Genomic DNA, 15999 nt, shown 5'->3' on the forward strand with positions numbered 1-15999 from the left:
AAATTCTTCACTCTAAATTCACTTGAAATTGCCTAGATGCACCTAGAATTGCTTTGCGAATTCTGAAGTCATGGTGAAAAATGAAGTTGAATTTTGCCCTTTTTGATGAAAATTCACCATTAATGCTACCATAATGATGTAGTGCATGATAGATTGCCATTCACTTACTAGCTTGGTAGAAACTTGTGACTTGGCAATCAAACAAAACTTTCATTACTCTTGACCTAGCTTGGTTAAGTCTGTGACTAACCTTGCTCAGTATGACCTAATTTCATGTGATCCTTCTGTATCTAAAATACTAATTTGGATCTTCTACTTTCTTTCATTTGGAACTAATCGAGATATGACTTGATGATACAGTTCCATTTCCTCCTTCATGAATCTAATTGGAAATGGTGGAGTCACCCACTTCTTGAGTGACATGGCCATCATTTGAACTATTTTTCTTGGTAGATTTGGGAATCCACTGCTATCTCATTTGCTTCTTGATGTTATTAGCTTTAGCTTTCTTTTCATCTTCAACTCTTCCTATATTCATGCAGTTCTTTGCTATATGACCAAGTTTAGTGCATGTATAACATCTTACTATTGTATCTTTGTTTCTCAAGTGATGCCTTGTGTAGTCTATGCCAATGTGTCCATATTCTCCACAATAGTGACATCTACACCAAGTATTGTAATCTCATCCAAATATTTCTTTTACAAGTTGTTCAATTGGATTGAATGATTTAGATCTGCATTTAGATGCCTTGTGACCTTATTTCTTGCATTTGTGACATTTACCTTCAAATTTTGGTTTCTCCTTGCATTCATTAGCTTTATGACCATGTTGACTGCAATAGTAAAATTTTCCATTGAATTTTGCTTTTCCATTGCTCCAACATCTATTTGATGTGTGACCTAACTTACCACAATGATTTCAAGTAGGGCTTTGATTCCTTTGGGCACTTGGCTTACAAGATTCACCTTCTTCTTTGTATCCAAGTCCTACTTTACCTTTTTGTCTATAAAGATTCTGCTCACTTTGCTAATTCAATTGATCCATGTCTACTTGGGATTTTATCATCCTTTCGTTAAGTTTCTTTTCAGAAATTAGATCAGCTTTCAATCTTTCATTGACCTATCTTTTAGTGATTAAATCATTCCTTAAACTTTCATTTTTAGATCTCAAATTCATGATTTCCTCATTTGCATTTGAGAGATAACTGATAAGATTTTCTTGCTGAAGGGATTGATTTTGATTTGCATTGTTCCTTGCCTCCAAGTCTTCACTTGCCTTATTCCTTTGTTCCAAGATTTTTCACATTCTTATTGACTAAACTTCTTGTTCTCTTTTCATTTTTCTTACCTCTTCTTGCAGGGAGCCATTCTTTTCTAGGAGTTATTTGACTACCTCATTTGCTTCATCTGAACTGCTTGAGGGGAAAGAATCTTCAATATTTTCTTCAACATACTGATGGTCATTCATTTTTTTTACAAGTTCCTTCCTTCTTTTCAAGGATTGGGAAAGATGCTCTTTTGCTTCCTTGAGTTGGGCTATGGCCATCTCCAGATCTAGCTTCTCACTATCAATAGCTTTGTCAAGTCTGAATATATCCATTATCCTTGATCTTTTCTCAAGCTATCAAACTTTATCTTGAGAACCACAAAGCTCTGATACCAATTGTTGGAAATGATCAAGACTAGCTAGGTTACTGAGAGGGGAGGGTTGAATCAGTAACCTCAAATTTTTTTAATCAATTCAATATAAATCATTCACCATTCATTCATCTAATCCATTACATGCATGAGAAAAGATAAGCATTCATAACACATGAACACAATATTTTGGTGACCCAGAAACCTTCCAAATAGAAAGTAAAACTGGGGTGGGGATGATACCCACAAAACTTTACTACTACAGTATAAAGTTGGCCTGCTAGGGCTTACATTGACCACTTCTAATGATCTACCCTATTAAGAGCAATTTGGACTGCTTCATCCACCTTGTTAGATGTTTTACAAACATACAATAAAGTATGCACTATGTTAGGAGATTTATACAAAGACTATTAAGTCTACCCTGTTAATAGATTTAGAAAACTGATTCACCTGTCAAGATGAAATAGTAGATCTGACTTACAACTTGATTGCTAATTAGATCCTTGAAATCTAGATCACCTCTTGTGATTGATATTTCTTTACTACTCCTTGTAGACCTTGCTGAATACTCTTCTCCGTTGTTGATTCACATTCACTCTTCTCAAAAAATTACATATCCTTTCCTTGATATTCTCGTCCATACATCACAAATGATACAATACATTACATATATACCATTCCAATATCTATAATTACAAGCTTGGCTAAAACACAAGTAAACAAAATATTACTGAGTCGGCCAAATAGTAAAAAACTCTGATTCTTCAAGTTGACTTGGTGAACTTTTGATACTCAGCATCCACTACATTACTCAGAATTGTCATGCACTCGGTAGAAGTAGAAGCTCGGTTTATACTAGTCACACAACATAGCTTAGAACTTGGTAACCATTGGAGACTCAGTAGATATAGTGTTACTCGATAAACACTACACATACATCACTCGGTAACCACTGACTTCACATCACACAAATTGATGATTCAGTAGACACTGAGAAGCTCAGTGACCACTACCTACTTGGTGAACACTGTAAGCTCGATAAACACTACTGAACTACACACTCACTTGGTAGCTTTAGGAATGCTCAGTGTGAACTGCTTAATTGAGTGATGAGTTCAGTAACCATATAGGATTGGATAAGTGTTGTCACTAATTGAAAATACAACATAATGCCAACAATCCGTATAGTGAGTTTCTACAATTAAGCCTAAAATTAAGGGTTTCACTAATGTATTGATAGTATTCAATAGGGTTTTTTCAAATTTTTATCAAAACGCGTCACCAAGACTTCCCCTTGGTCACAGGGCTTCTTATCCCTTATCTACTCCTCTCCATCAACTTGGATTAAAGCAACCAATGCACTCAATCCCATCAAATGCTATTTCAATCATTGTGATCCCTAACCATGCTCCTTTGGATTGCATGGGGCATCATTGTAAAGATGCAAAAATTTATTTCTAGGGCCCAATTTCTTGCACACTTATAGTAGAATGAGTCATCTCAAATATTCCAAGGAACCATACAATTTCCACTATGGAAAGGTTAGTTATGACTCCATATCCAAAAACTGTCTTGTTCAGACCAATCATAGTGTTAAAACAAAAGAATTTACAAAATGCAATGTAATGAAACCAAATGACCTATCTAACCACACACAAAATATAATATATACATCTACAAATGCATGCACTTGTCATTGTTGAATTTGGTGAAAGATCAACTCCGTAGCTCCAATGAATCACCTACATGCAAACACATATCATAGAAGAGAGAAGACAAAAGCTATGGAGGTAGGAATTTCTAGATCCATAGATGAGACATTCTTGATGAGAAAGAAAATTAGATTTCTATAATCAACAATGAATTAATCTCAATTACAAAGATAGGTCATCCTTATAAAGGAGATTGAAACCTAAAAAAGTCTAACCTAGGTTGCATAATAATAATTAATAAAAGAATTAATCATTAGATGCCTAAAGTTTAGCTTAAGTGAACTAGAGTTAATTAGGATATATCTAATTACTCTAAAACCCCCCCTTAAGATAAACTTAGGGAGTAGCTAAAAACGTAAAAAATATAGAAAGTAGAAATGAGTCCTAACAAAAAAGGCCTAATAAGGTACCCAAGCACAACCCAATCTCTAAAAAGAGGAGAAATAGAGAAAACTAGATGGAAAAAATTCTACTCCAAAAAAAGATGGAAATAATGCTAAGAGAAATTAGTGAAGTATTGAAAAACCTCCAAACTAGGGAAAGTCCCAGAAGGTAGGAAAAAAGATGACCATGAAGAACACCACTGAAGCATGTAGAAGCTGCAAAGATCTGTCAAAAGTATCTATTGATCTGAAGAACTTCCACTAAAATAGAACCTAACTAGGTAGATAAGACTATAATTTGCATCGAATTAGGAGGGATAGAATGGAAAATAAATGAACTCAAAGATAAAGATGGCATGAAACACCAAATCCTTAAGAGGTAATCAATTGAACCAAGGAAGCATGAAAAACAACATAACAACCCCCCCAATGTAGAAAAGGGTGAGGTGATAGGACATTGGAAAAGTGGGCCAAAAGAACTACATGTCAAGGAACCATGATCAAGATGCACAAAAGGGTACATATGTGTGTACCGAGGTGATCAATCTCATACACACTATGAGGATAATGTCATAGAAGGGACACTCACTAGAAAAAAGAAGATCATAAACAAAGGAAAAAATCAACCCCCTATGACACTTTAATCAGAGTAGTGGATGTACAATTAGGCACAAGACATAATGAATCGCAAGAATATAATAATTTGCATGAGTGTCCTTAGATGACACTACTTGAATCAAAAGTCAAAACAAGGAAAAAAAATGAAACAAAAATACATATGCATTATGGTACTTTATATTAGTGTGTTTGTAAGAATTCATACAAAATGATGTCTAAAATAGACCAAAAGAGACCTAGGACTCATACAATCGATAGTACAAGTCATGAAAAATCATCTAAAGTAATAAAATCAATCCCTGTACCTAAAACGATGAAGATATCCATCATAATGAAAAAAAATAGAAGACTAAGTAGAATGTGCTTGGAGAAAAATCTTGAAAAACAACCAGCATCACTGAAAAGAAGTCAGAAAGACCTTTCCAATGATATAAATAATTCCCAAATTGGAGATTAGAGGCTCAAGATATGTCTCCTAAAGTGCAAAAAGGAACTCTAGATTATGACAGCATAAAAACCCATCAAAATAGCATCAAAACTAAAAATATCCTATACCACTATGGTGGGATCAGAACCAACTTTTTGATGATATTTCATTTTTGGAAAATAGAGTCTGTATGTCTAAGATATGATAAAAAAACATGAAGGTAGGTCCAAACAGAGCCCAAGGAGGTGATAAGAATGTTGATGTAGTGTTGACATGGTGCTTATGAAGCTAGTGATGAGCCAAAATTTGATGGTCAAATGGTTGTTAAGGCAAAAAAATTCTTGAAAAATGACTCAATCCATTAAATGACTCAATGAAATGAAAATGCTCTAACTATGGGAAAATTGCTCAGCAAATTGCTTGTTCATTAATCAACTTTTCATCAAAATGTCATCCAAACCCTATCAAAAGTTGAGGGAGGCCTTATATAGGCCCAACACACCTACCCCAACTACTTATAATTGGTTATTTCACCTTTTTCTAAAAAATGCACTCTTTGCAACAAAAATTGTCATGACAACTTTTGCAATTTTGCAAAGTTGTCATGCTACTTGACAACTTCTTGCATAGTTAGAAAAAACTTAATCAAAACCTTATGAAACTTTACCAAATTCTTGAATGTGATCCTTAGGACATGAAACCACCATTCCAACCTTTATTTTTCCAATCTAGACACTTAAATGAACAAATGTCACATTTGACAATGACGACAACAATTACACAATACTTGGAAACTTTGGACAAAAAAGTTGTTGACTTGGTGGTTAGCACCTCCTTTAGGGTCTACAACATGGCTTAACTACCTCTCATGGATTTGGGTAATTTTGGTGTTTGTGATATTTATTGATAGCTTAATATTTTTGTGCAATGACAAACATAAAAATAATTGGTATCAGAGCCTTGGGTCTGGGTTTGAATCTCAATAGGTTTCCTTCATTCCATCGATGTGGAACCCTCAGTTGGTACTGAGGAGGAGATTGTTGACTTAGTGTTCAACACCTCATTTGTGATTTGGGACATGGCTTAACTACCTCTCATGGATCTGGGTAAGTCTAGTGTTTATGGTGTTTGTTGATAGCTCAAGCTTTTGGCATAGCAAAAAACATACCAACAAAAGTACCATTGAATACTTTCAAAGACCTAGTTAGACCTCCTAATGAATAAGACACACTCTGGGATTCATTAGCTTCCTTATTGCACTAGTAGCTTGGCTAAGGCCACTACAAGCCAAAAATTGACTAGGAACCCTAGGTTAACATGTAGCCTTCCCTAGGTGCTACTGCACCATGATCCCCACAAAAGGTAAGTCATGTCACTCCTATAGACAAGATGTAATGAAAAATCCCTGACTTCCTAAATTTTTTACCTACAACCCATGTTGCCTCTGACTCTAGCACGTCTAGTAGACTTCTTGAGTCTTGAATCTAGTTCTTTCTCTACCTTTGGTTCCATCTTGGGAGGTAAGAAATTAGGTGCTACATCCTTTCCAACCTCCTTTTTTTCACATCTATTTTAGTTAAGGGTTCATTAAACTTGATTAAGTCTACCACATTAAAGATAGGTGAAATGTTCAAATCACTAGGTAGATCCACTTTATATGCATTAGCTCTATATTTCGCTAAGACCTTATAAGGTCCCACTCTCTTCATCTATAATTTAGGTGGTACTCCCCTCTGTAACCTAGAATTATTCAAATGTACCATGACATAGTCCCCTATTACAAACTAAACATTCTTTCTCTTCTAATCTAATTTAGCCTTTAATCTTTGTGTATTCTCTTGAATTGTCCTCTTCACATGCTCTTGAGTCTCCTTCATGGTTTAAGTAAAGTCTTCATTTCAACCGATCCTATACTCCATAACTCCAAGGTCCCTAAGTTCACACACCCCTTAGATGCATCCCATAAACAACCTCAAATGGGCTCCTACCTATTGTTTTGTTCACACTCTCATTATATGCATACTCTTCTTGAGGACTAATAAAATCCCATGTCTAACCATATTCCTTAGTTAAGATATTAATAAGTTTCCCAAAACCCTATTAACCACCTTAGTCTAGCCATCAGTCTGAGATGATAAGTTGGACCAAAAGATAGGTTAGTTCCCAACCTATTCCACAAGGTTTTCCAAAAATGGCTCATGAATTTGACATCCCTATTAGACACAATGCTTAAAGGTAATCCATAGATCCTCACAATCTCCTTAACTAATAGATGTGCAATATGGCTAGCATCATGAGTAGTTTTACAAGGTATGAAATGATCCATCTAGGTAAATATGTCCACCATAACATAGATTTTATCACAACCCTATTTTGTTTTTGGTAACCCTACAGTAAATTCCATGCTAACATACTCCCATAGTCTATTAGGGAGTGGTAAAGGTTAGCAAAAACTTGCATTACTAGCTCCTCATTTTTCCTTCATTCACACTACACATTGTTCCACATATCTTGTCACACGTCTTGACAACTTTGGCCGATAGTAGAACCTTTGAACTATCTCCAGCATTTTGTTGATAAAAAAATGACCACTTAGGCTTCTATAATGTTTTCCTTGAATAAGGTTCTCTCTCATGGAACCCTTAGGAACACATAATTGGTTTCCTTTGAATAATATCCACTTTGTATGGTATAATTAGAAAAATAACTATGAAAATGATTCTAAAATTTGAAGCATACCTTATAAGCTTCAGAAAAGTCTTCATCATCCTTATAGAGGTCCTTGAAACTCTCTATGCCAATGCTATATAGATGAACCTCTTGAGTGGTCAACATCCTCCTATTTAGTGCATTTTCAACCTTTTTTAGTTCTCTCTTCTTGGGATTGATGGTGAATGTGAATGCTTGAAGATATTCCATCTACTTCAAATGTCTATTGCTCAGCTTTTCCTATGTATTGATGTAGCTAAGGGCCTGGTTATCAATAAACTCTAAAAAATCCTTGGGCAAAAGGTAATGCCTCCACTTCCTAAGAGATTGAACCAAAGCATACAATTCCAAGTCATAATAAGATTATTTCTTCTTGTCTTCATTTAGTTTCTCACTGAAGAAGGTGACTAGCCTACCTTCTTGGCTCAACACACCCCCTACTGCCATCCCACTTGCATCACACTCTAGGGTAAACAAACTAAAAAATCTAGGTATTTTAAGGATAGGTTGTGTTGCTACTTGTTCTTTAAACTTTTCAAAAACTTCCCCTACTTTATAGGTCCACCTAAACTTGTTCTTGATCCCACCCTTAATGGTGTCCAACAATGGTGCACAAATACCACTAGAGTTCCTAATGCGTTTTCTATAAAATTAAGCTAACTCATGGAAGCTTCTTACCTCTATTGATGTGTTAGGTGGTGGCCACTTTAAGATAGCTACAACTTTGTATTGGTTCATCATCAAAGATCCCTTGGATACTAAAAATCCCAAGTATATAAGCACTTTCTTCAAAAACTCACATTTTCCCAAATTGATTGCCAACTTCTCTTCATGCAACTTCTTTAGCACCATCTCCACATGTTTGAGATGTTCCTCTCTTGTTTTAGTGTAGATGAGTATATCATCTAGATATACCACCACAAACCTTCCTATGTAGTCTTTCAACACTTCATTCATGAGTTGCATGAATGTACTAAGAGCATTAGAGAGCCCAAAAGGCATCATAAGCCACTCATATAACCCATCTATGGTTTTGAAATTTGTCTTCCACTCATCACCTTCCTTTATCCTTATCTAATGATAACCACTTTTGAGATCCAACTTTGTGAAATATAGAGCCCCTCCAAGACAATCCTTCAAGTCTTCAATTCTAGGTATGGGAAACCTAAACCTAATTGTGATTCTATTGATGGCCCATAAATTTTTACAAAGCCTCCATTCCCCCCCCCCCCCCCCTTCTTGGATGCCAAAACTACTAGCATTGTAGAAGGATTGATGCTCTTCTTTATTAGACCCTATTCTAGAAGTTTCTATACTTACTTAGCTACCTCTCTATTGTGATCTAGAGTAAGCTTATAGGTTTCCTTATTTGGCAATGATGCACCAGGTACAGATTCAATCTAATGACTTATCAGTCTTCTAAGAGTTAAGATTGCATGTTTTCTATTACTAACTATGTCCTTGTACTTCACAAGCATCTCTTGGATCTTAGTTGGTAAAGTTTCTTTTTTAGGTTTCTCTCTTCCTTAGGTTTAAGAATAATGACACACCCTTCACTTCTTTCATGCTTAAGGGCATTGATGAACTCCTTCCCACTACTCAACAATACACTAAGAGTCTTGGATTGTGACTCATCTTCCTCCAATAAGGACTGAATCTCAAAATTTCTTCTTGCATCTTTCTTGAAAGAAATGGAATTCTCCTTTCCATCATAGAAAAAACCTCTATCATATTACCAAGGCCTACCCAATAGCAGATGACATGCATCCATAAGTAACACATCACAAAGTAATTTTTATTTATAGCCCACAATTGAAAACTCTACCCAAGTCTGTTCATTCACCAACACACTCTTCCCTTTGTTCAACCATGTCACCTTGTATGGGTTAACATGAAGCATCTTTGCTAACTTGAGTTTTTCTACTTCCTCTTCTGATATGATTTTATCTATGGATCCTAAATCAACAATAATTTTACACACTTTGCCAAAGATCTTGCACTTAATTCTGAACAAGGCCCTCCTACTCTTGGGTTCATCCTTGGTTGGTTGTCTTGTCAACACCCTTTTTAACATTATGTTCTTTCCTCTCTCTGATTCAATATGGTCCACCTCATATACCTTGGAACTCATTGTGTCTTCATGAGAATATGAAACTCTCTTATCACTACTTGAAGAAGTAGGCTTGTAAGGGAATCTACATGCAAGGTGACCTAATTGACTACAAGTATAAAATTTAATACTTTTAAAGTATGAGTTACTCCTACCTACACCTCTTCTACTATTGGATCCTTCTTGACTTCATCTTCCTAGTGTAGGAGTACCTAAGAAGAAAAGAATACCAAGCCACAGTTCATAATATGATTAATTTTATTTTATTATGGTCATTCATGATGTATTAAGTCAATTTGAGTTAATTTTAATAATAATGTAAGGTTGAAAGATAAAATTGTCAAATTTGTCAAATATGTAAGTAAATATTGTCATAAAATGTGGGAATATGAAAATATGATGCAAGAGAGCAGGTGAAAGGTCATAGGAATATTTGGATGGTTTCTAAATGTTTAAAATGTTATAAATACCATGTATTGGTCATTCCAAATTAGAACAAGAAGGAAGAGAAAATTTTGGTATTATTTTGTGCATTCATTCCTAATTATTTTGATTGGTGTACACTATTTTTATGTTGTTTCTAGGCTTTTTATAGAGAGTTATAGCCTGGAAACCATATATAGGCTATATATTTTGATATAGGATGAATTATCTTCATTATACTTTTGGTTTGGATTAATTTTAGTATGTTTTGAAGTTATACATATTTTTGTGAAAGTGGTTATTTACATATTTTGGATTCCCTGATAGCAGTCCTAGTGCAGAACTTAATACAAACACATGTGAATGAGTTATAACCTATAAATAGATTCATTAGAAAGATATACAAATAATACTTCTTTTTATCTTTGGTTTGGGTCAGATTTATGAAGATTTGTGGAAGTTATGAATATTTTAGTAGAAACTAATGTTTTAATATCTTCAATGGAGTTGTGGACACAAATTTGCATGCATAAAATGATACATGAATTGGATTAATTAATGGATTATATATTTGGAAAATATATGTATGAAGCATCAATGTGAAATTGGTTTGGAGTCATTTGGTTTTGGTTTGTGAAAGATATTGGATTTTTTATGAAGGGTTACATGTGTGCTTTTTGGTTTGTGACAGTAAAAATGGATCTCGATACAAAGACCATTAAATGTAAAAGAATGGTTTTATTGGGCTTAGCTTTGGATATGTTTTAGAAGAACTAATTTTGAACAACTCCGCTCAAATATTCTTCAGGAAGATGTTGAGAAAAAAATTTATGAATAAAATAATCTGATATAGAAATCAAACTATGTGAATAGAGATATATTGATAAACTTGTTGAAGCATATTTTGTTTTACCTCATGAGATGCCTCTAAATAATGAGATTGTTGAATCTATGTTGAAGGTATAAGAATGTATTCTACTAATTATTTGATTTGTAAGATGCTCCGCATCAAAATTGGTATTAGAGCTCAGAAGATTCTGAGTGTGTAGATAGAAGACAATCTACACTAGGTAGTGTTGGGTATTTTGAATCTTGTTGTGAAGTTACTTGGTTGCAAGTGTAGGTTCACTCGCTATAGATAGGTGGACATGGAGGTCTACCAAAAGGGCCATAAGAGATGGTTTATTGTGTGTCACTAAGATACTGGGGAGAGAGGCAAGAGAGGACTCCCAGGTGAGGGATAAAAGTTGGTATTTGTAGAAGCATGGAGTGAACTTCAAATGAGAGATGCACCATGGAGGTAGAAAACATAAACTCCATAGATAGGAGTCATAGTTGAAAGAATAAAGAAGTACAAGAGGCATCAATCTAGTGAGGAAGACAAAGAGGCAATAGATTTGTTTACAGATTCTCACCAGAGCATTTCCATGGGACATGGAAATTTTTCAAACTTAGGAGTATGGTGCAAGAGCACCTAAGAAGACAAGAATATAAGGCTAGAGTTCATAATATGATTAATTTTATTTTATTTTGGTTATTCATGATGTATTAAGTCAATTTGAGTTAATTTCAACAATAATGTAAGATTGAAAGATAAAATTGTAAAAGTTGTCAAATATGTAAGTAAATATTGTCATAAAATGTGGCAATATGAAAAATATGATGCAAGAGAGAAGGTGAAAGGTCATAGGAGTATTTGGATGGTTTTCAAATGTTTAAAATATTATAAATACGATATATTGATCATTCTAAATCAGAATGTGAAGGAAGAGAACATTTTGGTATTATTTTGTGCATTCATTCCTAATTATTTTGATTGGTGTACATTATTTTTATATTGTTTCTAGGCCTTGTACAGAGAATTACAGCTTGAAATCCATATATAAGATATATATTTTGATATTAGGATGAATTATCTTCAGTCTTCTTTTGGTTCAGATTAATTTTAGTCTATTTTGAAGAAGTTATGCATATTTTGGTGAAAGTGGTTATTTATAGATTTTAGATTCCCTGATAGTAGTCCTGTTGTAGAACTTATTACTAACACTTATGAATGAGTTATGACCTCTAAATATATTCATTGGAGAGATATTAAAATAATACTTCTTTTCCCTTTGGTTTGGTCATATTTATGAAGATTTGTGGAAGCTATGAATCTTTTAGTAGAAACTAGTTTTATAACATCTTCAATGGAGTTGCAGGCACAAATTTGCATAAATAAAATGATTTATGAATTGGATCAATTAATGGATTACATATTTGGAAAATATACACATGAAGTATCAATATGCAATTGTTTTGGAATCATTTGGTTTTGGTTTGTAAAAGATATTGGATTTTTTATGAAAGGTTAGATGTTTGCTTTTTGGTTTGTGATAGTAAAAATGGGTCTCGATACAAAGACCATAAAATGTAAAAGAATGGTTTTATTGGGATTAGATTTGGATGTTTTTTAGAAGAACTAATTTTGAAAAACTCATCCCAAGGATTTTTTAGGAAGATGCTGAGAAAAAAAATTATGAATAAAATAATTTGATATAGAAATCAAACTGTGTGAATAGAGATATTTTGATAAACTTGTTGAAGCATATTTTGTTTTACTTCATGAGATGCCTCTAAATAATGAGATTTTTGAATGTATGTTGAAGGGATAAGAATGTATCCCAGTTATTAGTTTATTTTTAAGATTCTCTACGTCACTTCCTCTTGTATAACCTCCTCTTGATGTAGTTTCACTACCCTGCTCAACAAGTTTAGACTCACCTTGGTTTCTTTGATCATTGCCTCTACCTTGGTATTCACCTCTATGCCCTCTTTGGTCTCTCCCTCTACCTCTACCTCTAAAATTAGAGTCTCCCTTCTTCCTATTCTTTTCTTCCATATTAAGAGCCAATTGTTGATACTTTTAAATAGTGGTAGGGGTCCATAGGGTTAGCTTTTCTTGGATGTTCCACTTTAGTCCACCCAATTATCTTGCTACCTTAAAAGGTTCCTCTTCTTGCACCTTGGACCTTAGGTATAGTTTTTGAAACTCCTTTGTATAAGAGGCCACATCTAAGTCTTTTTTCTTTAGACCTTTCCTATTTCTATGTAATTGCATGTCATAGTCTCTTGGTAGATAATTTTCCTTCACTTTAGTCACCATGGAATTCCAATTGGCTATAGGAATTTTATCAATTCTGAATCTTTCATCTTACATGTATTTCCACCATGTCAATGTTAAAACTCTTAGTCTTGATTTTACAACCTTTAATTTTTGTGCCTCTGTAACACCTTCACACTCAAAATAATTTTCCATTCCCTCAATCCATTCTATCACTGTATCAGTCTCCATCTTTCCACCAAACAATGGAATCCCTTCTAGAGCTTTTCCTCCTAGTGCCTTGATGGATTTTAGGAATGGTTCCTAATCTATTAGAGGATCTAGCTTAGGAATGATGTCTTTCTCATCAATATTTTCCTTACCTTTTTCATTATTTACACTATCTTTGTCTTTATTCTTAGCTACCTCAACAACTTCCTTCAAATTTTTCTTCATTCCCTCTAGGGCTTCTTCAAGGATTCTATTTCTCTCCTTTTGCTCACCCATTTCTTTGGCTAACTCTACATTAGTCACCATTATTGTTTCAACTATTGATTCTTCAATCTAAAATATCTAACCACAAGCCCAAATCTTTTGGGTCTTTGATACCACTTTGATGTAGGAACACATATTTCTCCCTAACCCTACGTTTTCTTAAGGTCTTCTCTAGGCCACTTCTCTAGCCTATTATGGTTCTTCTACTAACCATAGCTTGGAAGGATCACATTCCCAATCCTTCCCACCTTCAAATTTTCCACACCAATGAAGAAATAAAAAATAAAAAATAGATTCTCCTTAGATTCCTTTTAGGATCATCCACACCAAGCTTTAAGCTAGGTAGCATCAACATCATCCTTGCCAAGCCATTTGACAAGATTTTCTAAGTAGTGCTTCTTCCTAGTCTATTTGTAGACTCTTGAATCCATTATCCTATCTACTTGTAGAGGTAGAGGAGGTCTTCTACATCTTGTGTGATCTCCTAGAGACTTTGATCAACATCTTGAATAGGTCCCTTGTAGGCAATCAAATCTACAATATTGAAGACTAGTGACAAACCTAGGTCTACAAGTAGTTCAACCTTATAGGCATTGTTCCCATATTTTTAAAGTATTTTGCAAAGACCTAACCTTCTCATTTGGAGTTTGTGTTGTATCTCCTTTGGAAATATTTTTTTTGTTTAGATGCCCAATCACAAGACCCCCTATCTGAAACTATCTGAAATTGTAATTCCCTCTTTGAGGCTTCCACCTTGTGTTTCAATTTGTTAGCATTTTTAGCAAGTGTCCTTCTTACACTTTCATGGACTTCCCTCATGGATTGGGAAAATTCCTTAGCATAACTACTACTTTTTACTCCATCCTTTAACTCTTTAAATTCAAAAATCCCTCTAGGATGCAAACTATTAGAAATATAAGAGTAGTAACTAAGAGGTGAGGGGTGAATCAGTTACCACAAAAAAAATCCCAGATCCCTTATATGTTAATACAAATCATGCACTCTTACTAAAGTGTTGCTACTCGATTAACACATGGGCACTCAGTTAACACTACCAATATGTTGTAACTCGATAACCACTAAAATAGCAATTATTACTCAAAAAATATTGAATATGAAAAACTTAATATATTATCTATGATTAACCCTAATTAACTTAATTACATACACATAAAAGAAATAACATAAACACAAGTGACACCAAGATTTAACATGGTAAACCAATTTGGAAAAAACCATCAATTGCAACTAGTTGCTAATTTTTACTCTTCTAAAGTGAGCCTTGTTAGAAGCCAACCCTATTAAAGTTTATAAAATGCACTATTAGGTGTGACCCTATTAGAGGATTTAATCACCCTATTAGGAGTGTCCTTGTTAGAGGTCTTTAAAAACTTCAATCTAGAAATGTCACCTTGTTAGAGGTTTTAAAAATAGTTGTTAGGCCAACTCTATTAAGAAATTTAATTCACTACTACAATGGTTAGAGAGTAACAATGATATGACTTGATTCTTGATTTAACTATATTGCTGATTTCAGATCTCAATTCTAGCTTGAATACTTGATCCTTTCTAATTGAATGTATCATTGTAGCTCCTCAATGATATTCTTCTTATCCTTCTAATTTTCTTCCTCTAAGCATCTTCTATTTTTCCATACACTCACATTTTTTTAATCCTCAACTTGACCTTATACTTATACCATACGCATTATCAAGAATAAACCTTATAATAATTAATATTCATCTCCTTAATTGGCTAGAACCAACAAACAAATCAATTAAACTCAATATGCCAAAATGAGAAAATTCTTTCTTAGACGACCTTGGTCAGTAGACACTAACTTAGAAATGATTTTCCTTTGTTAACCAAGTGAACTCGGTTAACACTACATCTTTGCAAACTTCCTTTGGTAACCAAGTGAGCTCAATTAGCACTAGTTCCATCCAACTTTCCTTCATTAACTAAGTGATCTTAGTTAACACTCAACTTCTACTAACTTCTCTTCGATGCTCAAATGAACTTAGTAGACAATATCTTTTGAACTTGGCAAACACTGAAATACACGACAGACACAGGAAACTAACTTCATCACCCAAGTGAGCTCGACATACACTAACTGGTAAAGATATGAAATTTTATTTAAAATAAAAGACAATATACAATTGATCAATTATTTTCAACAATCTCCTTCTTTGGAATTGATTGCAACACAACATGTCATAATACAGTGAAATTTTACATCAAAATTTAATAGTAAGGATAATATCTTTAGTTTCATTTTTATTCTTATGCATGAGAACTTCCTCTATCAATGTGAACTCCCTCTAACTTCAATTTCTCCCTTTGTCAAAAAAATCTACTTCAACATCTTCTTTTGATAGAAAATTTTGTCCTTTTGA

Source organism: Cupressus sempervirens, chromosome 3 (genome assembly GCF_028749045.1).
Source record: "Cupressus sempervirens isolate cs-2001-9-10 chromosome 3, ASM2874904v1, whole genome shotgun sequence".
Classification (NCBI taxonomy): Eukaryota; Viridiplantae; Streptophyta; class Pinopsida; order Cupressales; family Cupressaceae; genus Cupressus; species Cupressus sempervirens.